Raw genomic sequence first — 22,581 nt, forward strand, 5'->3', positions numbered from 1 at the left:
AATTTAATGGGTCTAAAACTGGAATTACTGTCCTCTGGGGATGCGCATAAGCGTCTGAGTGAACCTGCACTGCAAAGCGCATTATGGGTAACAGTAGGCTGCAGAGGCTTGAGGATCTGCTAGAAGAAGAAAGGAAACTAAATTCCTCTTCAAATTACTTTCTATCATTGCCATCTTGTCATTGTCCCAACATTAAATTAATCTTTTCTTCACTGTTCATTATTGCTTTGCATGCTTATATTTTTAAATTACTTTTTAGGATGACAAGGTAACATCTGTGGAGGGATTACAGATGAAAAATAGCCTTTTGTCCTTCTGGAACATTTACAGCAATATTTATTAACCTGCACTGTCCCTGTTAAACAAAGTGAGACAGAAAAAACCATTATGAATAGAAATGAGGCAAACACAACCAGTGTTGGAACATTCACCTATTTTATTTCATTTGTGGAGTATTCCTCTTCTTATTATTGTTATTATCATTATCAACTTGGTGTTTTTACTTTGTGTTTAAGACTATTTAAGTATTTTTGCTTCTCTGTCGATAAACACATTTTAAATACACTACATGGCGAAGAGTATGTGGACAGGTGAACGCTGCCACCAGATGAATATGCAATTCAAGGACTGAAGATATCAATCTGCTGCTATGACAGCTGCTGATCTTTCATGACAAAGAAACCTCGAACTAAAAATTTGGGAATAAATCAATAAAAACAAAACCTGAGGTGTGTCCATACACGTCTGTGACATCATCACTTCTGTTTAAAGGAAACTTGAGTACGTGTGAGGCCGATGCAAAGTGGTCACGTGAGAAGCTGAAAAAGACAGGACAGGTGAGGTCATGAGGACAGAGAGAGACGTCAAGGAGTCCTGAAGGACGAGGGTCGGTGCTAACGGGCAAATGAGGCGAGATCCCGGGAGGAGGAGGAAGAGGAAGAGGGGAGGGAGGACAGGTACGACAGGTAAGACAGGTGCGACAGGCTGTTCCCTCTGAGACGATGCTGCCTGCAGATGATTTATGTCGGGGTCAGAGTGGTTTGTTGAAGGTTACATGAGGACTGAGGCAGGTGAGGACTGAGGCGCCGGGCACAGCTTGCCGCCATGACACTTGGGGAAGGGGACGCAGTGGCAATTCATTCGAAAGGACTCCCAGCAGGCCGCAGATGAAGCTTCACTCATCTCCCCTGAGCCTCCTCTGCCTCGGTTTTCTCTCCACATGCTAAATTTACATCCCAGAGACATTTATCATTTGTTGAATTCAGCAGTAAAATTTAAAATGTCTCGTTGTCTTAATTAAACTGTCTTTGATATTTCTGGATTTTTGGAGAGCCTATTTTTCCTGCAGTCGGTGTGAAGACGAGTGTGGAGCCCTGTGGTGATAAACACTGCAGAAATATATAAATGTGACTCCACACGACATCATTAAACAGCTGGAATGATTTCCTCCTCTCAGATGTGACTGTGTGAAGACTGAGAAATGAACACGCTGTGATCAGTTTTACTGCTGCTGCATGAGCTCGAGTTATCGCCCGAGGTTTCATTAACATTTTTTCCCCTGAAGGACCCTGACAGCCAGAGGCTCAGTAGCTTCACAAATTAGGAAAATGAGGCTAATGTTGAGGCGCTGCAGTAACAGTCTTTTCTTTTTTTTTATTGAGTAACAGTAAAATAATTAAAGCTAAAGAATCAAACAGGACAAAAAAGCAACAGACTCCTTAAACTCTGTTATCACTGTTACAAGCTCATACTGTCCAAACTTCATTCAAACTTTCAAAACTTTATTTCAAATTCTAGTTTCAAAGTTTTCAAAGATGTCAAATCTGTTTGGCTGAATTGGTGGGAAATGTTTCTAAAATGAGGAAGTAGAAGTGTAGAAAATTTCTATCTGAAGGCAGGACCAGAGCAGCATTACACATCTGTCACAGTTATGTTATCTTTGTGTAATAATACAGTGTAAGTGCAGATTTTAAATGTAATTGATGAAAATTATATCAGAGCTGACATTCGCTACGATTTAGTTTCAACATGATTTTAATAATGCGCAGAAATGTAAATTCTGTCATTGTTGATGATTATCTTTTTTTTTTTATATTTAGAGATTTATATATAACAAAATGTTGCTCATTCTTCACCTAACCTGGGAGGAATTGTTCATCATTTAGGGAAACACTTTCATTTGATTTCAGGCAAAGAGTTAAATGAGAAAATTGTCATGTCTTTATGGTAAATATGAGACTACAGCCACCATCCGGTTTGCTTAGCGTAGCAAAAAGACTGAAAACAGGAAAACAACAATTGAAGCGCAAACAACAATTTGCTGCTTGATTTTGGTTTTGAGGACAAATGTTAAATAATTCCCCTGTAAAACAGAAAGGAAATGATAAAAGAGTAATTCTCAAAATGTTGAACTTGAGCTTTTAAAGTTGGGTGTAAACAGGTGGATGATGATGTGCAGCTCTTTGCTTCTTCCTCTAAAACATCTTCAAGCTGCCTGCAGATACAAACAGTCTAAGTAAACAATAAATAAATGTCAAAGGGATGGAAAACGTTTTTCTACAAAACATTTACTTTCTATAAATGCAATAAATATATGATGAATTCATACATTTTTTATTTTCATGACAGACGACTCACCACACTGTTCATTTCATTGTGTTGTGTTTTACACAACACAATAAACGTCTGAATGGACTTGAGCGCTTCAAAGGCTTTCTTCTCTTATTTCCTTTCTTTGCTTCTTCTTTTCTTTTAGATTTTCTCAACTAACACAGAAACAAATAAATGACTTTATCACGTCAAAATCACGAAACCAAAAACTAAAGCAACACCTGTTATCTGAGAATAAATGAGGGAAGATGGAAAGGAAGGTATGGAAGACAAGACAGGCGAGAAAAGAGGCAATGCTGGAAAAAGAAGAGAGGATGAAATTAAGGAAAAGAAAGGAAATAAATGAATGCAAGCGTGGAAGGAAGAAAGGAATGCAAAGAATTGAAAGGGGGAAGAAGAAATAAAATGAAGTTGAAAAAGAAAGTAAGGAGAGAGGGAGAAAGGAAAGGAAGGAAGAAATTAAAGGAAGGAAAGAAAAGAGTAAGAAAGAAACAAAAGCAAAAATGGTGAAAAGGGGGAGGAAAGAAGGAAGAAAAGGCTGCAAAGAACCAAAAAGAGGAAAGAAATTAAAGAAAGGAAAAGTTGATAAAAATGAAAGACAAAATCTGAGAAATGCAAGGAAGGAAAAAAGGTAGGATGAAAAAAAGGGGAAAGAATGGAAAAAGGAGAGAAATTAAATAGAATAAGAAAAATAAGAGATCGAGGAGAAGAAGGAAGGAAAGGAAGAACAAATGGGAGAAGGATGGATGGATGGATGTGGAGAGATGGAACATGTACAGTTCTTGTAAAAAGTCAAATAAACTGAGCTACATAACATTTAGATCTGTGATGTTTCCATCCTTTCACAGCTGTTTTTGCCCTTCGTCTCCTCCTCTCTCCATGTCAGTCCCTCTCTCTCTCTCTCAGAACCGCCGTGGTGAAAATGTGCCGATGGACCTGAGAAGAACATAAATGATTCACCCCTCGTCTGAACACAAGGTCAGCGAGACGCTGCTCGTTTTGCTGCCGTCCACGAGCAGCGAGCGGCCGGCTGTAAAAGCAAAAATATGTTTCTTTCATTGGACCATATGGTAATGTGAACTGATGCCGCGCCATGCCACATCACATGAAAATAATCCACATCAATAAATAAAGCGTGGGTGAGGGTCCAGGAGCTGCTGCCCGTCCAATCAAAATCAAGAAATGATGAAGTGCAAACAAACTGCAGCATGGTGGTTTTATTTCTATCATTACTCATCATTATGTGTTTTAAAAATAACTTTTACAACAAAGTTTCACCGATTAAATAGAACTAAATAAGCACAGTGGGGCATTGAGCTACACGCTAACGTGCTCTCAGTGACATGCTGATGAGTAGCAGGTGCAGCTCTGACAGCGGTGAGAATGAAGCAAAGCCAAAGATGTGGGTCAGACAGCTAAAAAATTGAGCTGAAAGTCACCATAAAACTCTGTAAAGCCGAGGGGAGCTTCTTATTCAGGTGATTCTCTGTAGACTCATCAAAACAACACCTGTCTCACTGTAATTTGATACATCATTATCATAAGATATAAAAAAAAAGTATTGCTTATAACCACTTTAAGGGATCATCAGATGTAATACAATTCATCCTCAGAGGATCATGAATGTGTGAAGCTAATTTAATGACAGTTCATCCAAAATCACTGGTAGGTACAAAAACCTTTTGAAACTGGTCTAGTAGATCTCCTCAGCTGGCAGCCGACAACTAGCTACAATGGCTGTAATGTAATCCTTTGGCCCCTGAAAGTACAGTACGTCCATACGTCCATTTGATCATCACGGAAAGGATCCCTGCGGAGAGAGTCCTGTAAGATCTTTGTTGTTTCACCAGACATTTGTTATATCACTTGGTTTAAAGCCACCAGTCTCCACTGACAAAAATCATAATTGTACCTCACAGAACACAGGAATTGTTGGTCTTCTGCTGCCTTGTTTGTGTAATTGTGTGACTTTGGTGTTTTAAGTTAGTTCAAGTCTGAAGTGATCAGCAACTTCTGTGCTCTGGGATGTTAAATGACTGTATTTGTCAATGGAGTCTGGTGGCTTTGAACCAAGAGATATAACTTCTGTTTTTAGTCTGTTTTTTTCCATTGATTATCTGTTTGTATTATTTATTTCATCTTCCCTCACCTGATGTCTGACCTTTTGGAGGGTGTCTATTTATTTTTTTCACAACTTCACATCAGTGACTCTCATCAGTTACATATTTCATGAGAGGGTTGTTGTATGTGACCTTTTTAAAATGTTTTTCACCCTGTGTGTCGTTTATATGCATTAGCTGCTCTATAGAAATAAAGGTCATTATACTTCTTAAATTCTTATTTCCTGACGTTTGCGTTATTGATATTGTTCAAACTGTTTCTGGTTCAGACTTTGCTCCTAAGTGTCAGAAAACGTCTGTGAAGCAGGTCTGTATTGAGCGCTGTTTAACCTGCAGTGAGACGCTTTGCCTCCTGGGAAACGTGTCCCGCTCCTCTTCTACATCATCCATCATGGCCGCCGAGGGAGGCAGCAGGCTGTTTGGTCCCATGAGGAAAGCCTCCAGCGCCGCAGGTTCCTGCTTTAAATCCACACAAGACCAGAAGGACATGAGCTCCTGCGATAAATAAACGTTTTGTGTGAAATAAATCAGCAAAGAGAATCATCGTTCAGTGTTGGAGGAACACGAAGGATCCAGACACCGAGCCCGTTCTTATTCTATCAGCTGGAAAAACACCAAAACCAGGTTTAATTTAGTGTCATCAATCATTTCAGAGGAGAAACAGTACACTTATTTGTTACTTATTTCATATTTCTTTTTAATTGTGCATGCAAAAATGTATTCATTTCACCTAACAAAGCACATTTTCATACCAGACATAATCACTTAGACGACACCTTCACATAAGACTAAAAGTGTGTACCTTTGTATCCCATAACTTGACTAATACATATATTATCTCATAATTAGCAATCATAACTATACACGAATCATGAAACATGATCATAATTTTGTATCTTTTGTCCTGGTTCAGTAAAATTCTGAAGAAAAAAATAAAACATTCAAAGTTTGCATCAGTTTGCAGCTTAATTAAGCTCATGTGCAGCACATTAAACAGGATTCATTGGTTTATTTGTTGGAGCCACAACTATAACGGTAACAATGTCTATTTGCAGAGAGGTCAGTTCAACCCTAACCCTAACCCTAACCCTAACCCTCTCTGTTGGAGTGTTGTTTCTCAGAGAAAAAGTTTAGTCACATTAAAGAAACCCTGCATAAACCTTTGAAAGACTTTTACAAATGAAAAGATGAAAACATAATCAATAAAACACACACTTGCAAAGTTCAAATGCAGCCAAGTAAGGAAGCTCCCAAATATTGTACATCTGTCAGGCTGGAGTTTTGGGGAAATGTGTCTAACATGAACAGCAAACACCAAGATGGGAGTAAAAACAGCCAAATTACCCTGAAATCTTTTTATCTTTAAAGCTGATAAGAACGAGAGGAGTTTGACAGCTGTGTATTGTTCTAGTTGAGCAGAAAAAGTGTCAGTTTTTGACTAAAATCCTGCTCAGATTTAAAGTTTTCTTAAAACTCAGTCTTCTGGTTGAAAAAGAAGCTATAGCTTCTGTAACACCAGTATTTTCTAGGTCATCTATATGCTAACATTAATTTGACTCACTTCAGTAATTCAGAGTAATTTTACAGAAGTCTAAACTCTCCGACATGCTGTGAACATCCTCCCTGCGGCTGTGGGAGTATTTTCTAAAGACACCCTCCTCACATTGTTAGGAGGGGAAAGAAACCTCTCTGGATGAAGCCGTGATAGAAGCAGAGTCAGTGTAGCATCGCGGTGACACTGAGCCAATGACACTGAGCAGACCTGGCTCCCACAATGCATCAGCTGTCCTCAAATATCAATTTTGCACTTGACTTCACACGGCTGGCTCCCCATTGAGGGCTCCTGCGGCTCGTTCCATCCATTTGTCATTAGTAGATCATCAGTGAGGGCCCGCACATGCACACACACACACACACACACACACACACACACACACACACAGATAAACTGTATTAACGCCACAGACAGTCCTCTCTACAGCACAAATTACATCTGCTTTCACACAAGTCTGCAAATTAGTTATCAAACTGTTCCTGTATAAACTGAGACTGATTCAGATAGTTCAGGTTTCTGAAATTCAGTTAAATGAGAAGAGAGCGTGTACCTCTGATGTCTGAACAGTTTGGATGGTGGCGTCTTCTTTTAAAAATCACTTTTCCCAATCCAAAGTACACGAGAGCAAAAATGACTTTAGCATGCTTGGTTAAATAGCTCGATGCCTTCTGTAGTGACATTGGGTGAAAGCCAAAGTCCTAATTTGATCGTTCCATACTGTGTATTCATGATGAGGAATGAGGAATGAGGAATGACATAAAAAGTTAGTATTAGTGATTGGATACTGCACCGGCATTTTATTGGTTTTCAGACTCACCATCTAGTTAACAAACGGTAGATCTATAGGTCTGATTGATAACACATAAACAGCTTTCTTCATTCATTAGGTTTGTGATGATTTTTTATTTTTCCCTTTTAATGTGTTCCATAATATAGTCAATATAGTAGAGGAGGCAAAAAGCATTCTAATCATGAGATGGATGATTGAATAATATAATTTAAATGTAATAATAAAAGCAGATGCAAATAATTTTGAAATTTAAAAAATGTGATAAACATTTAAACAAGAAAGACTCTGAGTGAGCTGAGTGACAGCTGATCCATCATCTTTAAATACAAGACGTGGCTCCTGTCAGATCCTGTCAGTCCCTCCAGCCCTTTAATTACCTCATTCCCTTCACCTGAGCGTCTCCGCCCATCTACTCACCTGCATCACATTCCCTTGTTAGTCCCCCTGCTTATATACGGGTCCAGTTTCACCCGTTCTCTTCCTGATGTTTTGGTGTGTTTCATTTAGCTGTCCAGAAGCCTGTATTTGTATTCCTCTCTGATCCTGACTGCTTTACCTGCCCTCTGGTCTTCAGATTTCCCCTGTTTGCCCCCTTTCCTGATTTGACCCTTGCTGTCTTTTGCCTGAATGCTCAGTAAACCTTTGGAGCTTTTGGGTTCAAGTCTGTCTCCAGTCCTGAGTAGAAAAGCCTGTTCAGGATTTGAACATAGGGTTAGGGTTAGAGTTTAGCTGTGATAGTATAGCAGACAAACACTGCTTAAGCCATTCCATACACTATGTCTTTGGTTTTGGAAAGCTGATAAAAGGCACAACCCCCCTTTTTTTTTTAATGTATTTTTAGGTTTTATTCTGTGCTAAGTTACTGTTTCTAAGCTATGAGTGTCCCAACAGGAGTCTTGGTGCCTCCTGTTAATTTCTAACTGAAAACTGCACATTCAGACAACGCTCTTACTCTTTACACTTGATGCAGCAGATTTTTAACTATAGTTTTCATAATTTAATATTATCTGTAATAAATACCAATGTACTAATCAACTTTATCTGGTGTTCTATTAGCTGCATTACCAACTGCGTAAAATAGACTTAGCAGCAAATCAGGACAAAACATGATGTGGTGCGTAGTTGTTGAGCTTTCATTATTCTTTTAGTGTTTGCTATGCTGTGTGGGTGTCGGTGTTAATATTGCATATGTTCTGCATCACCTACTGAATGTATGTGGGATCCCATGACAATACAGTGCGGCTAAACAAGTTTTGCATTTATAATCTTTTTCACCTTGCTGAGAATCAATATAGCTCAGAATATTGACAGGAAAATAATGAAAGAGTGGTGCTTTTTACAACCGATTTTAAGATGAAACATCACCTACACCTGTGCAGTTAAGGTGTGCAGAATAATCTCATCATGGCGCTCTAGCCATGTTAAAGAGAGTCACCTTCATGACATTTAAAACTCTGGCTTTAGGCTCAACATATCACCAGCCCATTAATCTCACTTCGTAGTCTACCCCTCTGGTGGGTGAGAGGAATATTTGCAAATAGGTGTGTACCAGCCTGCTGAGGTGATTGCTCTACCAGCTACCGATACCTGCAGGCGACTGGCTTCTTCCCGATGCAACTTGACTTTTTGGAGAAAAGATGGCAGCAGTGCTGCACAGGGCAGAACTCACTTCCTGTTGCAACAGGATGTGTTGCCATTTGTAGAATCTCTGATCACTTTTGGGAGTTTGTAGGGATGCTGCTTCTGTTGATTTTGGCTTCTTGCTTATTTTATATTTCAAATACACTAAAAGGAATTTAAATACAAATCCACCTCAGACGTTCTGAAAGAGGGGGATTAGTGCAACATTCCTTCTCCTTTCAAAGTGAGAGAGAGATGACGCAGATCCCCACCATCTCCAGAGCTTTTACCCATTGATGTATGGCCTCTAACTCCATCTCCCCACTTCCTCAGCTCCACCTCCTCTGAAGTAACGCCAGGTGGGAAGGGGGGTCTTGGAGTGGGGCAGGAATATCAGCTATATCAACTCTGGCTGGCTCACCAGACAAATCCCTTTCACTCAGCTTCTCACGCCGGAGCTTTTTAACAAACACATGAATGGTACATGCAAATCAAAAATTACAATAAAGATAAGATCAAGCTTCATACTTCTATCTAGTTTTTCTTCTATTGAAGTAAAGTCTTCCAAATGGACAAAAACAAGAACGAACCCCCAGATAACCAGTCTGACGTGAGCCCCGTCGTATAGCCAGAACCACAGCAGGCATCGTAAGCAGTGGGGCAAAGTAACATGGGGACATGCTTGTTGGAGGCCAGCAATGTAAGTGGTTGGTCAAATGCAGCAGAAAGGTCCATTGGGATTTTTTTTTTTTCAGATTATGAATAATAGAAATGGGCCATCGTAACAATGGGCAGACCCCCCTGAACCACGCTTGTAGCTGTTACTAAACTGTCAGCTAACCTGAGCTGCTTCATTGGCTAAACGAGGAAAAGGTTTCTGCAATATTCAACATAACGGCGGCTTTTGTTTTTTTTCTTTCTTTTTGTCCAAAGCTTAGAGAAGAAGCTTACCTTGCAAGGCAACTGCATTTGTGAGGTCATCATATTTTCATATACCTGATATGCATCTTGCCAGGTTCCAAGTTTGTGTTTTTGTAGATGAACCACAGTGGTGCAGACTCATCAGTGGAAGCAACGGGTGGGGTTTAGATGTGACAACAGTGGCAGCTTCTAAAGAGGTTAGCATAGATGCTGCTAAAGGATCAGTTCTATCTAAACTGGAGAATATTTCTCCATTGAAAGGAGAGCGAAGAGCTGCTCTTCTCCCAACTGGCTTTGTCAAGAATTTTAACTGTTTAATGGCTCATTGATGTGATTGGTTGAAGTTAGCTTGTGTTAGATGAGACAGATGACTCATCCAAACACTTATTTGAGCGTGCCTGCCCCTTCAGTTCTGATGGAGGACTTCCCAGTTGGTTAAGTGTAACAAACCATTGGGCGCATCGACTTAGCTTCCAGTGCTTGTTTGTTTTTATTTTTTTCAGTGTTCTACTTGGAGAAGTGTAGCGGTAGTTCAGTGAGCGTGAAATATGAAATGCATGTTGTCAGAACAGCCAGAGAAATGCTCGTAACTCTAGCTTCTGCAACATTCAGCGTAAAGGCACATAAGACTTCAAATTAAATGTAATACTATTAAATTAAGTGGTTTTTATGCTATTAAACTATTAAATAAAATAGAAGCACTTGTCCTGAAACTGGCGGCGGCCTCCGTTTGCTTTTCTGGTGAACAGCACGTTCATCCTTTTACTTCCTTTTGTATGGAACAAGATTTGAGCATTTTGGTGTCACCAAACACTAAAAGTTTCGTCAGACTTTCCCTGTGCAGGCAGTTTGTCATGTGGCGATGGCAAAGTGCCATGATCTGCAGTACAAAAAGGAGAAAAGTAATGTTTGTGGGTGAGGCCAAACAGCTCCGCCGCTTTCATCGAGTCACCTAATTATTCCTCTAGAGGTCCAATTAGCCCAATGGTGGCTAGACATAAAGCAAATAGCTGGTCCAACAAAGAGTTATTGGATTGGCTGTCTGTTCACACTGGGTACAAAAGATGCTAAGAATACACTGCTTTTAGATTCCTCATGCAAAAGACATAATTCTGTGTTTTTAAATCAAGAGTAAAGTTTCATTTTCTCTCAGTAAACTTTTAATTGTTACGATGGTGGCAAACGGATGTGACTATTCTTTTAAGGGATAAAAAAACTGGAACAACATGCTAAAGACAACACAGTGTGTCTTATTTTAGCCAACGACTGAGTGCAGTTCTGTTATTTCACACAGACGGTCAAACGACAAACATATGCTAGAAAATTCTTATTACCGTTTAATAAGGTTATGCAACACAAGTCAAACCTCGTGTTGAGCGTGTAAGCTAACAGTTACAAACAAATGTCAGGGTAAATGATGGTAAATGTTGAAATCAATGAACTGAGATAAGACATAATTATAATTGTGGAAGTGTGCAAAAAACGTAATTGATTTTATACGTCAGACTGTGCAGGTCTTCAGGAGTAATCCTGAGGCTGAGACAAGTTTGAAAATGAATAAAAATCTTTGGGTGTAGCCTTAAAACGAAATTCATCAGACTTCCTGTTGTCACGTCTCCTTTTTGCTTTAGGCTAACAGTTCAAGACTACATTAGCAGTTATTAGCAAAAGGAACTCTGACTGAACGGTCGAGTTGCATTGTGGGTAATGTGTACGCAAGTGTGTTGCAGTACACTGTGACCTCACTGTTGGCAAGTTGTGAACACAACATTGATATTTCAACATTATTCATTTTGAGTTGTGTTTATGGCTATCGGATGAATTAAGTCCAGTATTCACTCTCTTTTAGCTCTGTTTTTGGTCTCCACCAACCCCTGAGGGGAATATCTGGCTGTTTATGAGCTTAATGCTCCACTGTGTTCACCAGCTGTTTTTGGTGCTGAGCAGATAGAGTACAGTAGGTTTTTAGAGCTTTCTGTGTGAAAACAGCTGCTCGCTGTGGCTGAAAACAAATGTGGTGAGTGAACCAAAGGAGCAAAGATGTGGGTCGGACAGCTTAACAATGAGCTGAAACTTGCTGTACAGCTCAATTGTTACAATGAAAACATTGATTATAGCTGCTTTAAATAAGAAAATTACACTGAAATATTCCTCTATCATGTTACCAGTAAATTTAATAAAGGGAGCCTTAAAGGGATCTTGAAAAAAGACTTCAAACATGTCTGATAGGATAGATTCCTTTCTCTAATGATAGGAGCTAATCAGGACAAATTCCAATTTAGTCATATCACTGTTATCGTACCTTCTATGACTTTTTGGTGTGCTGAGTTACTTTGGTCTTTAAAGAAGCAGCATTTTCTGACAAGACTTCTTAATCTCTTCCTGACTCGAGCAAAAATCCATCTCCTTTATTTCTTTGTCTCCTCTTCCTCTGTGTTCTGCAGTGACCGGCCAACATTCAGGACTGCATGTTAAGCAAAGTTTCTTTAACAATTGATACCAGCGAGCGTAAAGCACAGACAAATGAGCCGGAATGTGTACCATCCATCACACCCACAGAAGACTCATTGTTTGCAGATTTTAACCTAGAGGAGTTCCTCCCGTTCTTCTCCTTTGAGACCCACAAATCATGAGCTGACAAGGAGAGCTGGACCGAGCTGGGCCGGGACAGGGAGCTCACAGGTTTAAAGAGAGGAGAGATTCCTCCATTTTTATCTGAAGCCTGCTTGAAACAGGAAGTGTGTTCAGGAATCTGCCAACAGCCACTCGCTCATAGCAGTTTTATTTAATGGAGAAAGTTGCATTTAATCTTTCTCTTTATCTTGATAGTTTACAGATGCACTAACCCTTTCTGATGAGTTTGAGGTTGTGTAGATGTTGCAGGAGCAGCAGCGATGCAGGTAGTAATGATGTAACCAGGTTTCTGGGGGATGGTGAGTCTTTAGAACAGCCAGAGAACAGAGAGATCCTGAACATAAGCCAAGAACCGAATGGTTTCTCCTCAGAGATCAGAGATTGATGAAGCTGCTGCCGCTGCAGGACGAGCGAAGTTCAGTTTGTCTGTTTCACTTTTCTTCATTCAGTGACTTATTTCCCACTTATCTCTATTTTTAAGACTGAGTATTACAGCCGCTGCTTGGTTAAAGAAGAGAAAAAGTTTTAACTTTACCTGAAAAGTTTTTTTAAGGTTGTAGTTTCTAAAAGTGTCCAGTGGAAGAATTCATCATGTAACAGGTTTCATTTCAATATTCTAGTATAATCTCTAATATTAATGGTGAAACACACAACTCACTTGTTTTATTATGACTGAGTTCTAAGGAATCAAAGGCACAATATGCTTTACATCACAAAACCTTGATAGATTGAATGGAAATTGATACAAATATCTGCGTCTGATTCATCACATCTGACTGACGACTGCAGCAAAAGAAAGTGTCTAATGTTGCATCTGAGAAAAGCAAAAATCTGCAGCATGATTTCAACAGACAAGAAATAGTGAGTGGAGACGGACAGAGAGAAAAATGCAATTGAAAATAAAGATGCATTACAAAGTTACCAGACGGCAGCAACAGCTTGTTGTTTTTTTTCTTCTAGACCGGTGACCTTTCGCAGCTGCTACATGCAATTAGTGTACAGAAATAATTGAGTCAAATGGATTTAAAGTTTCAGTCCGCATCTCCCTCACTTATTGTCATATCTCCATTTGAACTCTGTTCTTTTAGTTAAGGTGACAGGATATTTAACCAATATTTCCTCACAAAGTTAACACTTGCAGTTCCAAAAGTGAACTCACTTCAACCAATATCAATCACTGAATCAATCCGTTGATTTCCTGACATGCGCAACACGCGGCAAAACAGCCAAACACGTCTTATTCAGCAACACTATATGCACAACTGTTGAACTGCAGCTCGTTTTAGTAAATACCGTCCTAAATCAAATCAATGCAGTGATGCAAAATGTTTCACATCTGATACTTTGCGACAAGCTCCATAAATGTCCCTCTTTGACTTCAGACATGGTCGGTTGAGTTTTGTGTCTCTATAAGCACCTTAATCATGTTGGTCAGTTAACAGCAGCAACAATACAAACTTGTCTTGTAAATTAGTTGGTCTCACATATGATCTCCTCTGTTGGTTAAACCAAGTATCTAATCCAAATTATTTGGAGAAATCTGTCTCGCGTGTGACCTCCTCTGACCCGGTGTCCTCTTCATCCATCACCTGATATGATGTCAGCACAGAGCTGCTGTAATATTACTAAAGACTTTCTTAAAGAGTGGAGTGGTGGCAGCGGTCTGGTTAATATTCCCTGAGGGACGTCCTTTAAAGATGTGATAAATGATAGAGAACACTGCGTCTGACACCTGCGATTAGCTAACATTCATCAACAGGAACTAACCACTCCCCGAGAAATGGCTTCCAGGAAACATAACTCCCTGTTATAATAAATGTACCCATCTCTTACAATAATTCACAGGAAAAAAAGAAAAATGAGAGTGTAAATGAGTGGCTGGAAGCAGAGCTGTGAGTCTGCTAACAGGAACAAATGATGAAGTAAAGATTTGTCCTGACAGGGAAATATTAATCTGTTCCCAGTCAGACAGCGTGGAATAACAACGGGAAATTAAACAACTTTATAAATAAGAAGAAGGTCAAGTGTTTCTTCAGGAAGCTTGCTGGCAGCCATTTTGGGGCGCGGCCACAGGCATCAAGTCCAGTGCCTGCAGGAGGGCCTGCTGGTGGAGACGGGGCCAATCACACGAGTTCCTCACATCATCCTTGAAAGCAGCAGACAGTTGGAACCTCGGGAAAGAGGATAAGGTGTGTGTGTGTGTGTGTGTGTGTAAAAAAAAATACACTTAGCACCTCAAATCTTAATCCACATCAACCAATTACTTCCCCAAATATGCCGTCGGTGGTAGACAGTATCCTGAAATTGCTGTCTGTGTGTCATGAAAGGTTTATCTACTACAGTAACTAATAAAACGTGTCTTTTGGTTATTGTTCAAGCAAGCGAGACTTTTAGTTCTCAGGCACTGTGCCTGATTTCAGGCATTGAGCTGTTCTGAATTCATACAATACACATCACATATCCTCCTGGACAACTTTTCAGACTCGCAAATCATTTCTTCCTTTAAGCTCTGCGCAAGTAGAGTGTGTGTTTTTTTTGTTTTTTTTTTGCAGGAGGCAGAATTAAAAATGTGCAGTAATAATCCCCTTAACTGACAAAAATAATTAGATTCTCAGGAGATAGTGGAGTTTGGACTTTTTTCTAATAATAAAATGTCCCAACGGGGGTCAGGACTCATCCTGCATCACTCCAAATTATTTTGTTAAGCTTGGGATCTTTGTGTTGCAGCATATCCGTCTGATGTGTACAAAGCACAATTTACTGCTTCATCCTGTCCATCTTTGTGGCTGTATCAGGAGATTTCAATAATTGATAATAATTACAGCTGCTCTGCCATTCGAGCATTAAATGTGCACAACCCTGCTCTCAAATCAGCCTGTAGATGACACATGGGTATTATCCAAGCTGCTGCGTGACTGCAGATATTCAATCAAGTGCATGCAGAAGAGTCAACATAGCTACACTTACTGACACAGACAGTGCATGATATTATTAACAAGAGTGGGCTGTGTTTTCTGATCCGTTTTTTCATGTGACAACTTTACGGTTACGATTTAGGCACAGAAATGACTTCTTTAGCTTTAGGATAACATTGTGGTTTGGCTTAGGAGACTTCCGTCATGGTCATAATGATAAAACATACATGAACAAACAAGAAACAACTGTTGACTGCCGGTATAAACAGGAAATGCAGTGTTCACGTCGACCTTCTCCCTACATAGTTTGTCGTCCTTTGACGACGTCACCAGACATAATTCATATGACTGAGCTGTTGTGACTTTCTGTCATGTCACATTAGCTCAGCCTAATGAACACTTCAATTGACTGTGATTCCATCATATCCACATGATCACTCGCTTGCTAAGTTGAGCTGAGTGAAGGTCTAGTTTGGGTTGCTGCTGGGCCAATGAGTGAATGAATGAGCGGGAGTGCATGCGAGTGTGCAATCCATTACGCTTCTAAATATAAAATAAATCTAGCTTGCATGCGTCAAACCTGCAGTAGGCCTATGTGGATTCAAAGTGTTCAAAAATAACTTGCCCGATGAATACTTTATTAATCAATAAATGTCTCCAACAGGAGCACTTGCTGCAACAAGTGATGCTGTTCTTTTTGGGAGGACGTCTCCAAACCGTTGGCGTCGTCTCTGCCAGCAGGTCACCTCAACTGATTTAAAAGCAAATGCAATTATTTTCCCAAATTGCACTGCTTCACCTAATAAGCACAAATGAAGCCTCATCTGCAACTTTTACTTTAGCAAAAGCTCTGAGTATTTCTTCCGGCACCCACACACTCTCACACGCACACCCCCGCCCCCCGGCTGTGCTGCTCTGTCAGTTATCAGGCAGATTAAATGGATTCTCAGTGTTACTTAAAAGGTAATGATGAGACTAATGGAGGCTGTTTTTACTCCGTCAGGGTTTCTCTCCTCACAGCTGCCAGAATGCAGACCACTTAAAGAACGTAGGACCAGGATCAGGCTCACAGGGTGTTGAAAGATCTCCTGTATATTCTGTGAAAAATGTGTTTTGGGGCGTGTGTGTGTGAGCGAGAGAGAGAGAGAGAATAAGTGCAATTGAAGCAGTTTTCCTTGGATGAGATGATAATCCAGATCAGAATTGAAGCCAAAGATTATCACATTTCATCACTGGGGAACAAAAGCAAGTGCATTTATTTATGCATGTAGCTAAAAATTTTCTTCACAATTTTTTTTTTTTTAAGACTCAAATGTCAACTTGAAGCTATGAAATGATTTATGAACATCATGGTACCTGATACTGCTGAATTAGCAGCTTTTTTTTTTTCCTTGCTTTGGATGCTCACAAATAAAAAATGGCCAATCTGATGACAGCGGTAGATCAACACAGAACACGTTACGGCTGCCCAAAAACACAAATCACATGAGGTTCAGGGGCTATACACATGCTGCAGTTCTTACCTGCATGTAACAGTACAGCACTGCAACATAATAAATGATCTGCCTCACTGGTTAGTAGATTAACTTAACTTTATTCATTCATCTGTTTTTTTTTTTCTTTTGTGGACCTAATACTCAGTTGTAAGAAAAAAAATTAGACAAAGGACGAAAATAAACAGGAGAAAAACGCTGTAAGGCAGGAAACTGGGACAAAAGGAGGGCATAAAAGAAGGAAGGAGAGGGGAATGAGCAAGCAATGAATCCAGGATGTTAATAGTGTTTGGTTTGTGTTTTAGGCTCTATTTTCTGAGACTCTACTCTCTCTCATGAATCTGTCAGGCTGTAAACCATCACAGCGAGCGCGGATGAGACGTGTTTTTATTCAGCAGGTAATGATTTTTCGTCCTCATTTGTTTATCCTGGTGATTAGAGCTGTGTGATGGTGCTGCTCATTAAATGCTGCTATGCTAATGAGGACGCGCCTGCATTCGTCTTAACAAACACTAATTACAGCTACTCGTTAAGCAAGGCTCTCGGTGACATTAAAATTCGCAAAGACCTTTTGAAGCTCAGACCATGGAACAGAGGAGGAGACCAGCGCTGTCGTCTTCACTCAGAGACAGACGGTGGGAAAAAACTGGAGGTCAGAAATCTTTAAAAACAACTTTGTAGGATGGGTTTTTTTAAATTATTTTTTATTTCTGGATTTTTGACCTCACTAGAAAGCTAAAACAGATCAGAGTCACTACAGTTTGTACCAGAACTTGTTTCTCTTTGTTAGGTCGTAAAAAGCACTTTAGCCCAACATGTTTATGGGAGTGTTTATGTAGTCACAACCAAAACGTCCTCAGAAACAAACTGTCATTGCATACATCACGTCCTTGAAAGCAACATAACCTCACAGCCAAAAAGTCTTCTCTCAACAATATGTCTTTGCAGACTACTAGTCTTCAAAATTAAAATGTCCTCATGAGGAATATGTCCTCACAACCAAACTGTTTTTGAAAATAATGTTGTCAAAACCAAAATGTCCTTTACAACTTATATGTTCTCAAAATGACCACGTCCTCACAAACACTAAGTCCTCACAACTCCTCACCACGTCGCTGCAAACAGTCTTCACAGCCAACACGTCCACACCACCAATGTATTCCTGCAACTATGATCAAAACATGTAGACTCAAAAGGGGAAAAAAACTTTTGTTGTTTGTAACTTCCCTTTTTACGTTCCTTTTACAGATTTTCTTACCTTTTATTTTATTTGTTTGCATCAGTGTGTGTGTATATGTATGTGTGTGTGTATGTATGTGTGTATATGTATATATATATATATAAGCAAGCCCCTTGTTGATTTTTTTTCCTCTCTGGCTCAAATTAATTTTGCTTTGTTGCTGTACTTAGTCTGCTGTTTATAACTGTGCAAACAATTAAAGTAAATATAGTTTGAGGGTTGTTTTTTTTTTTTTTCTGATTTCAAAAAAATGCTGCAATATTTGGATTAAACATAGAAAAACACAAAAATAAATAAATTAATCTTGAATTTCCCTGAGCTAATTTTGGGTTAAAGTATGTTATTTCCTAAATAAGTCATCCTGCAGTAAAAGAGATTAGAATATTCAAACTTTCATGTCAACATTCACTTCACGGTTTGTCATCTCACCCATTGTCTTCATAAATAACTTTGCAGAATTAATGGAAACAGGGTGAGCTGAAAACATTCACAATGTTACACATTAGCATACTAATTAAAATACCATCACATCCCTCAGCATACAGATCCTCCCACTTACTAACACAGCTCCCTCTGGTCTTTCTTTGACCTCTGACCCCTCAGCGCTGCGATGATGACACTGATTTCATTAATCCTCAGTGCACTCAGATGTAATTAACGAGCCGGAGGATCGGCTGGAGGTGAATATCAATCCGCTGAAGTGGTGACAATTTGGGTGGCGGCTTCTATGTCCTCCCACATGTTCAGACCTGTCCATCAGACAGAGAGCAGCAGCACGGATGCACAGGATGTTAATAGTAACTCTCTGATGAACTGCCAACAGAATCTGAGCTTATTTTATGACGTAAACTTTAATTATCCGTGAGACGTTTCAAGTAAGAGTCTCCATTGTTCCTTTTATGGTGACAGAAGAGGTGAGAGTGATTTTACTTAAGTGGTCTTCATACTTGGGAGAAAGAAACTGAATAAGCATGTATAAAACTGTGAATAGATCTGTGTGGGAGAGAGAAAAAGACAGAAGTGTGTTTTACAACCAGAAAAAAAATAGACTATAAAGTAGAGAGTAATGGTAGAATGGGGCTGAAAGACTGACAGGTTTGAACTCCTGTGGAAGGAGGTTTTGACAAAATAAAGAGCCTCTGTTTTCCAGGGAGATTTAAAGTTTATTTATTGTCCTCAAAGTCCATCTGACCATCAGCTAAACCCCCGAAGCAACTACAGCAAGGCACAGCAGGTCTGCCAGTTCTTGGATTTCTCTGTGTGTTGAAACAGTGAACATGGATACTCTGATTACAATAAGAGAAAGTTGTCTTTTCCTCTTTTGCCTTTCTACATACAACCAGCTAAATGAACATTAAACTGTAAGTGATGGTTTAAGCTGTATAATGTAAAATGCAAATGTTAGCATGTCCGGCTAAGTTACTACCTGTAAGCTCCAAGATTCGCTAATCATTAGGAAACTACTTTATCTACAACCTGCTGGTGTTACACCGTCTGAGAAACAATGTAAACAAAGTTATGAAAGAGTGAGTAAGAACCACACCAGCCTCTACGTCTGTATCCATCTACGAGGACGGGTATTCTGCTGAATTAATGCAAAACTGGAGAATCATGAAACCAAAAAATATGAAATCTCATCACAGGACAAGGGATTTACAGAACATGTACAATGTTGTAGTATTCAAATGGCAAAAACAATGCAGGTAAATTAAGCTATTAAATAGCTGGAGTAATCAACAGGAACGTGAAGCAGATAAAGAAATGACGACTGAATGAGCTTCTGCAGAGAGACACGGGGGAGTTTACTGTTTCTGCTTCAGTTTAGTCTGTTCAGTTCTGTCTCACCTTTTTAAATCATCTTCACGTCGACCTTTGCCAACATTAAAATGATATTTTGACGGGTTGTGAACGAAGCCCGCCTCCAATCGACCTCAGAGGAAAACGACTACAACTTCCTCTGACTTCATGCAGCTGTCAGTGTTGAAAACATGAATCCTCTGCTTGAACGTTGGCTCTTTATTTCCTCTAATTACCCATCGGCATGATATTGCTCTCTGTTTCTCTGTGGCCGAGCAGCAGTACATCCTTTTCTTCTGGCACCTTTTGGGAAATTAATTCATTCTTTGCTAAAGTGTCTTAATAATTACAGTGACATCGAGGTTAATTGCCTAATCTCTATTGCCATGGAGGCATCCCGTTGAAATCCCCACACAATCTGTTACAGAAACAGCAGCCAGAAGATCCTCTGTTGCCAGAGGGGACGCTCTGACCTAAATAAAGTTTTTTTTTTTTTCTCTCTCTTTTTTTTCTTTTAACATCCAGCAGGTAGCGGACAGGGAGCTCAGGTACACTGTTCGCTGTCATTAATTTTCCACTTTGATTTAACGGTGGAAACTTGTTCTGGAGCAGAGGGAGGGTGGCTGTCTGAGGTTTCTAAAATATGGAGGTCCAGTGTAACAATGTCAACCAAGGACTTCTGTTTTTTTCTTTTTTTTTTAAATAAAAAATGCCAATTTGTTTTAATAATGTTCTAAATTATGATAAGTCATTTTCTGTTAAGTTAATCTTTCATTTAAGGATCAGATTCGCCCTTCAAACTTTTAGCTCCTTAAAAGGCAGCTGCTTTTTTGCCCAAACCCCAAAGAAGGTTTCTGTTTCTGTTCCTGAACCTTTTTTCTAACCATTTGTATTACAGATGTGCAAGAGTGTGGGTTTGGCTTCACAACAATGAAGTACTGTGTGTAGTCTGAGAGGCAAAAGAAGGATTAAACGCACACTTGTGGCTGCTCATTAAACTCATTACTGAGAGGCTGCAAAAACGGAAGCAACTCAGATGAGCGTATCAACATTTTTATCAGATCAGCTCAAATCTCTCATGTGGACATTTGAAGATCAACCTGAAACTGTGAAAGTGAGGCAGACATCCAAGGTGGAAACTGTGCTCCTTGCAGTCATGACCTTGCTCACTCAGTTGGCACAAACGTGGTGGAAAAAGTATATTTTCCTTCCCTAACTGTCTTTAAAATTGTTGTTCAACAAGAAAACAGTTTTTTGCAGGAAAAAGTTACAAATGCTGCTTTTCCACACCTTTTAGGTGTGACACGTCGTCTTCTGAATCCCAAAAAGTTGTAGCCAGTTTTCTCACATTGTTTTTAATGGTAACATAAACCATTAACATTAAGTTGACAGTGAAACAGCGCAAGACTCTTCAATGGGTGGGCAGCATTTCACCTAATAAATATCTTTGAAAATATATAGTGACTCAAGATTCATTTATTTGTGACTTTAGAACAACTTATATGTGGCGTTACTGACAAAATAACAACTTGGAACAAAAATGTTGTGACTTTCAAAGGAGCTGCAGCCACGGCATCTAGAATACGTCTCAGTCCGGTCAGTCTTGTCATTAGCTGCACTGAGGGCAGACTGGACGCTGTGACTCACTATCACCCCCAAAAGTGGTGTTATGAGACAGGACGGGTCGGGGCTAGCTGGTTAACATGCTAAAATATTGTACCTTTTTAATAAAATGCCCATACTAGCACAAATGGCTAAAAATTGTTACTTGCTGCCTTATTTTTGGAGTCCTCACTCTCAACATATGCCCACACTTTGACAAAACGTTTTTCAATTCATCCTGACTTTCCTTCCTTCTTTTGTCCAAAACTTTCGTCATTTTCTGCCCAGTTTAAATGTCAAAGTTCAACAGAATCTGATGGAAACACGCTCTCAGGGTCCTCGTTATATATTCAGATGGCAAGTCAATATGTCACACACACACTGACTGACACACTTGCACACACAGACACGTTCAACCTGGGTGGAGGGGGGTGGCCTGTTGCCACGGCGCCGAAGCTCCACGGCTGATGGATGACGACCTGCATCCAGAGGTGATGGATGTTGGTGTAACAGTAGGTGGCGGACCGGGGCGGCGAGGGGGGACGGGTCATGGTGGACATTGGTTGGTACTCTGTCCAGGTACACTGACAAAAAGTACCCTCCCCCTCCCTCCCCCCAGGCAGTCCAGAGACAATGTCCCCAACCGGAGTGAAAGGTCAGTAATCTGTGATTAATAAGAGAGCAAAGGGACGCCTGCTGAGGATATACACTAAACTGACACACACACACACACACACACACTTGTATACTGTACTTGTGAGGACGCTCATTGACATTTCACATTCCTGAGCCACTAACCTTCACTTCGCTCGTCGGTGTCCCAACTTTACAGAATTATCTGTTGCTTTACATCACTCAAATTTTCTAAAAGTGTCCCCACTTTTCAGAAAAATCCCCCACGTTTAGTTTCACCTGAACCAAACACAACGGAAACATCCTGCTTTTACATCAATGTGTGTGTATTGATAATCTAATGATATAATATAATGTAGCGGACCGGCTAACATGTTTGTGTTGAGCACAAGGTTGTGAAGGTTACTGTTAATCACAGTTACTGAGTTTTCCAGGATATCAGTGAACATCTCTTATTCTTAGACATTGTCAGTCAGTTGCAGCGAGCTATGACGGTGATTTTCACGTGGGATGCTGTCTGGTGTTCCTGTTTGGGGTATTGAGATAGACAGGTTTTTGTTGTTTCGGCGTTAGCTAGGGCCGACAGTAGCCTGGAATGGAATGGAATACTTTTGATACTTTAAGTACAATTTCTTGATTATACTTTTACTC

Source organism: Pempheris klunzingeri, chromosome 5 (assembly GCF_042242105.1).
Source record: "Pempheris klunzingeri isolate RE-2024b chromosome 5, fPemKlu1.hap1, whole genome shotgun sequence".
Taxonomy (NCBI): Eukaryota; Metazoa; Chordata; class Actinopteri; order Acropomatiformes; family Pempheridae; genus Pempheris; species Pempheris klunzingeri.